Raw genomic sequence first — 8556 nt, forward strand, 5'->3', positions numbered from 1 at the left:
TCTCCAACATATCTATAATTTTTTATTGTTCCATGCTATTATATTATCTGTTTTAGATGTTCTATATGAATTAATATGATATTTTATATTATTTTTGGGACTAACTTATTAACCCTGAGCCTAGCGCCAGTTCCTATTTTCCCTAGTTTTTGAGTTTTACAGAAAAGGAATATCAAACGGAGTCCAAACGGAATAAAACTTTACGATGATTTTTCTTGGACCAGAAGACACACGTAGGACTTGGAGACGAAGGCAGAAGAGTCCCGAGGGATCCACAAGCCCTCAAGGCGCGCCCTAGGGGGGCACCCCTTGGCTTGTGGGCACCACGGGAGTCCTCTAACCATAATGTTTGGCCTATAAATTCCCAAATATTCCAAGACGACCAGAAGAGACCACCAAAATACTTTTCCGCCATCGTAACCTTCTGCAACCGTGAGATCCCATCTTGCGAACTTTTTCGGCACCCTCCCGGAGGGGGATTTGATCACGGAGGGCTTCTACATCAACTCTATTGTCCTTCCGATGAAGATGAGTAGCTTACCACAGACCTACGGGTCCATAGCTAGTAGCTAGATGGCTTCTTCTCTCTCTTCGATCCTCAATACCATGTTCTCCTTGATGTTCATGGAGATCTATCCGATGTAATCTTCTTTTGCGGTGTGTTTGTCGAGATCCGAGGAATTGTGGATTTATGATCAGCTTATCTATGAATATTATTTGAATCTTCTCTGAATTCTTATATGCATGATTTGATATCTTTGTATTTCTCTTCAAATTATTGGTTTGGTTTGGCAAACTACATTATTTTCTTGCAATGGGAGAGGTGCTTAGTTTTGGGTTCAATCTTGTGGTGTCCTCACCCAGTGACAAAGTAGGGGTAGTGAGGCATGTATTTGTATTGTTGCCATCAAGGGTGAAAATATGGGGTTTTCATCATATTGTTTGAGTTTATCCCTCTACGTCAAGTCATCTTGCTTAAGGCGTTACTCCATTCTTATGAACTTAATACTCTAGATGCATGCTAGATAGCGGTCGATGTGTGGAGTAATAGTAGTAGATGCAACCAGGAGTCGGTCTACTTGACACGGACATGATGCCCATATTTATAATCATTGCCTTGGATATCATCATAACTTTGTGCTTTTCTATCAATTGCTCGACAATACTTTTTTTGCCCATCGTATTATTTGCCTTCAAGAGAGAAGCCTCTAGTGAAACCTATGGCCCCGGGTCTATTTTCCATCATATTTTTCAAGTCTATAAACCAAAATACCCAAAAATATCTCGCTGAAATTTATTTACTTTTATTTTGTTTTATGTTTTAGTAATCTTTTATATCTATCTCTATCAGATCTCACCTTCGCAAGTGACCATGAGGGATTGACAACCCCTTTATCACATTGGGTGCAAGTGTTTGATTGTTTGTGTAGGTGCATAGATTGGGGACTTGCTTGTATCTCGTACTGGATTGATACCTTAGTTCTTAGCTAAGGGAAATACTTATCTCTAGTTCGCTGCATCACCCTTTCCTCTTCAAGGGAAAAACCAATGCAAGCTCAAGAAGTAGCACTCACCTTCTTCAAGGCTCCGACATGAATCCTGCGGCTATGATAGCGGCACAAGACTTGCTGGTAGCATGCAGCACACACAGCGGCCCAGAGACGATCTTCCTCGAGGAGCACAACATCGTCATGCCGGAGCTGCACTTTCTGTACTTCATCATAGGCACATACTCGAGGTGACCTGTATATGAGTTCCATGGGGAGCACTGCTTCTGCCCCATACACTTGGGAGAAGGGAGTTTGGCTGGTGGCTCGATTCGGTGTCGTATAGGGGGACCAAAGAACCACCGACAGCTCGTCGATCCAGCATCTGCCGCACTTCTGCAGCCTATCAAAAGTACACGTCTTGAGTCCATGCAAAACTTCAGCGTTCATCCTCTCAGCTTGCCCGTTGCTCTCGGGAGAGCTTGAGCTGGTTGATGGATGTTCTTGGAGTGGAACTAGCAGGCTTCACACTTGGTGACTTGTTCAATCGCATCTTGGAGGGCCGTGGGCCAATATAAACCACGCTAGAAAGCTTTTCCAACCAGGGCCCTTGATCCAATGTGAGAACTGCACGTACCCCTATGTATCTCCGCCAACAGTTCCAGCCCATCTTCCCGGCAGATGCACATCAATTTTACCCCATTTGGCCTTCTTCTGTAAAGTGTGTCATCGACAAACGGATACATACTCGACTGTCTGGCAACTCTTTCGGATTCTTCTTGCTCTTCGGGAAGTTCTCCTGTTTGAAGGTACTGGACTGTGTGTTGCGCCCTGGTTGGAGCCTATGGATCAATAGCAAGGACCAAAGGCACCTCCTCGTTCGTGGGAGCGCTTTCCTCGACCGCAAGAACCTGCGGCTCCGTGGGAGGGTGCTGCTCACCAATCAAAGTGGTGTAGTTCCCGACAACCTCTCTACCAGCGGCTTTAGGGAGACCCGCCGAGAGATACTTGCCGGAGTCCAACATTTTACTCTTTCTGGCCATCATTGAAGGGGACACCGATGGTTGGGTTAGGTGGAGGATAAAAGTCCCTGGTTCCACAGGGAGCCGCGCAATTTGATAGGTGATCAGCGATGTGGTTCTCCACACGCAGCACGTGCTCTACTTGCAGCCCATAAAAGTGTTCTTCCAGCCTCGTTACCTCATCCACATATGCCTCTATCAATAGACTCTGATAATCCTTATTAACTTTCCTTACCACGACACTGGTACAGCGACGTCCTAAACAAACGGTTTAAAACCCCTTTTCGCGACGGCATTTGCAACCATCGCGAAGTGAGTGTGGGCAATAGGGGGGTCCTTCCCACACGACCCAGAAATCATCGAGGATAGGCCCTCCTGGGACCCAGGCTTGGGCCGTGTGTTATCGAGCGAGGCATGGAAACCCAATCATTTCCATAGGTATGTACATCCCACAGGGTGAATCCCAAAAATCATTTCCGTAGGTATGTACATCCCACACGGTGAATCACAGAAATCATTTCCATAGGTATGTACATCCCAGACGGTGAATCCCAGAAATCATTTCCGTAGGTACGTACATCCCACATGGTGAATCCCAGAAAATCATTTTCGTAGGTATGTACATCCCACATAGTTTTTTGTGTGGAAACGTTTGCGCAAGGTGGCCTAACGCAAACAGTTCGCTGCTGGAAGCCATGTGTGATTGTTAGTTGATCAAACATGCCTACTTTCTAGAAACCGTGCCGGTTGTTTAAGTTCATCACCCACAGTGTTGTCTGAGTAACCGTTTGCAATAGAAAACCCCAATGAGCAAGTTAATTAGCCTATTATTGATAATCCATGTACTAATCAAACTGATATTTCTTATAAAACATGCCAAATATTTCATATCCATATAAAAGCAACCAGGATTTCATAATCGAATTACATCAGATAGCTTCGGCACTCAGTTACGCCATTACACAACAGCACCAAGTGTCAGGACCCCGACTCGATGTCACATCGATCTAGCTGGTAACACCTCATATCACTTTGCGGCCTCACGCACAGTATCCCCACGGGTGTCGTCTTACCTTTTCCCGGGACCGTTTGCGCCTTTTGGCTCACGTATATGATAGTGTCGCTAGCATCCATATGATAAGGAGCCCGGGCTGACATGACTAGTCGTAAACCCAAAGTGGCACAGACTTACAGGGACAGGCATCCATGACCCAGCTTCGAACGTGTTGGTCATCAGCAAGTGGGTCCGGGCTGTAGCACTGGGCTAGCAGGACTCCGGTAAACCGGGCTGTAGCGGGCTAACAGGACTCCGGTACTCAAAGCGTGACATTTCCCCGAAGGGACAGACACAGGAACGAAGAAGGACACATGCCGGCCAGCCTAAGTGTTCCAGAGCAGTAGCAAGCTACCATGGCTCAGCGGTAACACTAGGAGACATTTCCCGGTAAGAGAGGCTACTAAAGATAAACAACTAGATAGTCAGATCCCACACATAGCACTACACATTACACGTACGCATAACATGCAAGTATGTGCTGTACAACATGGCATCACAGCATAACTCAACAATTATATAGATAAAGGCTCAGAAGAGCCATCATAGCATTTATTGCAAACAGGGGTCACAAGACCCGTCATACAGAGCATACAAGCAACAAGCGGAAGCATTACATGTCTGGGTACAGACATCTACAAATGAAAAAGGCTGAAGAGCCTGACTATCTACAACATCCGATCAAGATCGTAGCTGAGGTACTAGCTACTAGTCGAAGTCCACGAGAACACTAGTAAGACCGAAGTCTCCGCTGCAAAAACATAAATAAAGCAACATGAGTACAAAGGTACTCAGCAAGACTTACATCAGATCCTATCATACATGCATCTGTATCAAGAGGTAATGTGGGGTTTAGTTGCAGCAAGCCAGCTTTGACTCTGTGGCTATCCTGTTCTACGACTACCAGAAACTCTGGAGGTGAAACAACGTACACGAGTCCACTAATCACCACACAATACACTACTATGGATTCATCCCCGTCTCCCTACGAGAAGGCCATCCATAGCACTCACACTTGTCTTGAGCATTTTAGAGTATCCACTTCAAGTTGTCTATGTACCATGTAAGCATCCAAGAAGTCCATAACCGCGGACCCGGCTATTCGAATAGATCATGTTAACCCTGCAGGGGTGTACTTCTTCACACACGCTCTCGCCACTTACCGCCATGTACACGTCATGTATCTCGGCAACCTTCAAGCGGAAGCCTGGCGAGGGTGTCGGCCACGACCTGACTAACCACACAAGACTCTAGTCCAGGTTTATCGCCTATTCGGGTTCCATCCGCAAGGAGATCCGGCCGGGGTGTCGCTCACGGCCCCAAACGATGTGTACAGGGTTCCCGAGCCCACCAACCGGGTGCCACTCGGTACACCGGGCCACGTGTGCCTAGTCTGTCCCAAGCCCACCCTGCCGGGTGCCACTTGGTAGAAAAATAGCACTACCTACAAACACCAGAAACTAGTTGCGACTCCTGGACAGAGACCAAGTTGGTTAATAAGTCGAGAGGGGTCGAGTTACCGGAACCCAATGTGTGGTAGTATCGAGTCATTGGACAACATACACAGAACTCAGTGCTTAAGGACGGTTCCAGTGAGACAACCCACCATGTACTCCTACATGGCCTCTCACCGCTACCTTTACCAAATCGTGTTCACACACTTCACTCTCAGCATCAGAACATATCGTAACACTCCAATTCATTCCCAATGAACCAGACCTGACACAACTCTAAGCAATAGCAGGCATAGCATGGTAGGAACACATCAGTGGCTTCAATCAACTCCTACACATGCTAGTGGGTTTCAACTATTTACTGTGGCAATGACAGGTCATGCAGAGGAATGGGTTCAACTACCGCAGCACAAAGTAGCAGATGAATCGTTGTTGTCCTAATGCAATAACTGAGAGCAGGAGCGAGAGAGTAGGGTTTTATCGAAATGAACAAGGGGGTTTGCTTGCCTGGTAAACAACAAGGGAGGCACTGCTTCACAGACAGGTACTCTGGAACGTCTCCGGAGCAGGACCTATCGAGAAGGAACGGTGCCGGCAATCAATACACAATCATATGCAACAATATGATGCATGAACATGGCATGTAGATGTGATGCTGTTGAGCTAATGCAACTAGTGTTCAATTGGTTTGAAGTCCATTTGAACCAAAGGTTCAAATGCATTTCTAAATTAGGTCTCTTATATATGCCATAATGTGTTTTCCCATATTCAGCATGTATAAGTTGGTTTTTCATGCATGAAACTAGTACAGATGGAAAGGTTGCATTTTTCTGATAATTTTTCATATATAAATTATTTAAATCTGAGCTACGGTTGAATTGATATGAATTTTTGAAGTTTAAATCAATTTCTGGATTTTCTGAATTATTTTAATTCCAGAAAATGTATAATTGCGTCAGCATGACGTCATCATTGCATCAGCGGTCAACGCGGCTGTCCAGGGTCAAACCTGACGTGTGGGACCCACACGTCAGTGACACTGGGGTTAACAGGGTTAATTTAATTTAATTAAAAGGTTAGGGGGGGGGTCGGGCCCACTGGTCAGCGTCAGGGGGGGGTTAGTTAACGGTGATTAGCACTAAGCTAATCACCTGACGGGACCGGCCCCACCTGGCAGGCTCAGGCGACGGGGGCTCGTCGCCGGCGACCTCTGGACGCGGCGGAGTCCGCGCCACAGGCCACGGGGACGGCGTCTGAGAGCACCGGGGCGTAGCCCGGGCTCTCGCGCATCTGGTGGGACAGGTGGAAGGAGCGGGGACGGCCGGAGCTCGCCGGAGCAAGGCTCGCGGCGGCGGCCGGAGTTCGGGCGCGAGCGGGATCGGGCTGCGGGGCACGGGGAGGCCACCTGAGGGGCCCGGCGGCACCCTCGTGGCACCAGTAACGCGGAGGGAGGCTTGGTTTGGGCGGAGGCGGGCCGAGACGGCGACGGCGACATGGACGGCGGCGAGAGGCTTCGGCCGTGGTGGGGAGCGGCGCTACGGCGTGGATACGAGGGGGAGAAGAAAGGGGAACGGTGGAGGAGCTCACCGCGGATCCAGCGAGCGCGAGGACGAGGTCGGGGATGCCCGGAAGCTCCCGAATCGACGGCGAGTACCCACGGCGGCCGGAGGCGAGGATGGCGACGGCGATGGCTCCACGGGATGCCCCGTCTTGCTTGGCTCGACGAGGAGGTAGAGGGGGTCGCGGCGGAGCTCGGGGGCTCTACGGAGGGGCGAGGGGACGGCGGGGAGCGCGTCGGTGGCGAGCTGCGGCGGCGGCAGTGCTTCGGGTGAGAGGGAGAGAGAGCAGGGGGAGAGGAGGAGGGCGAGGGAGAGTGAGAGCGGTGCGGGGCAGCTGCGTGGCTTCGTCCGGGGCATCGAGGGCGAGAGAAGGAAGCAGGAGGTGGCCAGCAGGGGGGGAGGTGGCGCGCGCGCGTGCCGGCGAGCGTCGGGCACACGCCCTCGTCCTTCTGTCCGAGGAGGGAGACGACAGAAGGCAGCGGGGGTGGGCTGGGCCGCCAGCTGGAGATGGGCCAGGTAAGTGGCCCAGGTAAGTTTCTCTCCCCTTTTCTGTTTTCTTTTCTAATTTTCTGACATTTGTTTGATTTAATAAATATATTAAATCATTTAATTTTATTATGCCAATTTTTGTAGGGGCTAATGGTATTATTCCAGAGCTCTTTTATAATTGGCATAATTTTTGGACCATATTTCATATATATAGAAATATATTTCCAATGCAAATATTTATCGAATTAATCCAAATGGCCAAAATAAATGTCCATGAGCTCCTAAAAATATTGTTTTGATTTTTATCTCTGTCCAATATTTTCAGAGGGCAACATGAGCATTTTCTTGGACCCTTTTGGAGAAATTTTTATTTGGGTCATTTTCAAAAATGATTCTGAGGGTTCCACCAATCCTCATTTCAAATTTAAATGAAATTTAAATATGATGCACAAATAGCTAGCTAGCCTAGGTCATACCAGACTAGGGATGTGACAACTCGCCCCCACTTGAAAGAATCTCGTCTCGAGATTCAGGGGTCGACGGAAAGAAAGCGGGGTACTCCAGTCGAAGACGATCTTCTCGCTCCCAGGTAGCTTCTCTCTCGGAATGATGAGACCACTGAACTTTGAGAAACTTGATGTTCTGACGTCGAGTAACACGCTCTGCTTGATCAAGAATGCGAACCGGGTACTCTCGGTATGTGAGGTTATCTTGGAGATCAAGCGTTTCGTGGTCCACTCCGCGGATAGGATCCGAGAAGCAACGCCTGAGTTGAGAGACGTGGAAGACATCATGAACTCGAGAAAGATGTGGGGGTAGTTCCAACTGGTAGGCAACCTCTCCTCGTTTAGCGAGAATGCGAAAAGGACCAATGTAACGAGGAGCCAACTTGCCCTTGATACCGAAACGATGGGTACCCTTTAAAGGAGTAACCCGAAGGTAAGCTTGGTCGCCAATCTCATAAGTCATATCCTTATGATGACGATCATACTGGCTTTTCTGACGAGACTGGGCTGTTTTCAAATTCTCACGAATGATGCGAACTTGCTCTTCTGCCTCCTGGATCATATCCGGTCCAAAGAATTGTCTTTCACCGGTTTCTGACCAGTTCAAAGGTGTTCGACATCTTCGTCCATAGAGAACCTCAAAAGGAGCTTGCTTGAGGCTGGATTGGTAGCTATTGTTATAAGCAAACTCGGCGAAAGGAAGACATTTCTCCCAATCCATACCGAATGAGATAACGCAAGCTCTGAGCATGTCTTCGAGAATTTGATTGACCCGTTCCACCTGACCACTCGACTGAGGGTGGAAAGCGGTACTGAAGGAAAGATGGGTTCCCATGGCAGTTTGGAAACTCTCCCAGAAATGAGAAGTGAAAAGACTGCCACGGTCTGAATTGATCTCTAGTGGAACACCATGAAGTGACACTATTCGAGAAATATATAAGTCAGCAAGCTGACTAGCAGTGATACTCTCTCGAACAGGGAGGAA

Source organism: Triticum aestivum, chromosome 4A (genome assembly GCF_018294505.1).
Source record: "Triticum aestivum cultivar Chinese Spring chromosome 4A, IWGSC CS RefSeq v2.1, whole genome shotgun sequence".
Classification (NCBI taxonomy): domain Eukaryota; kingdom Viridiplantae; phylum Streptophyta; class Magnoliopsida; order Poales; family Poaceae; genus Triticum; species Triticum aestivum.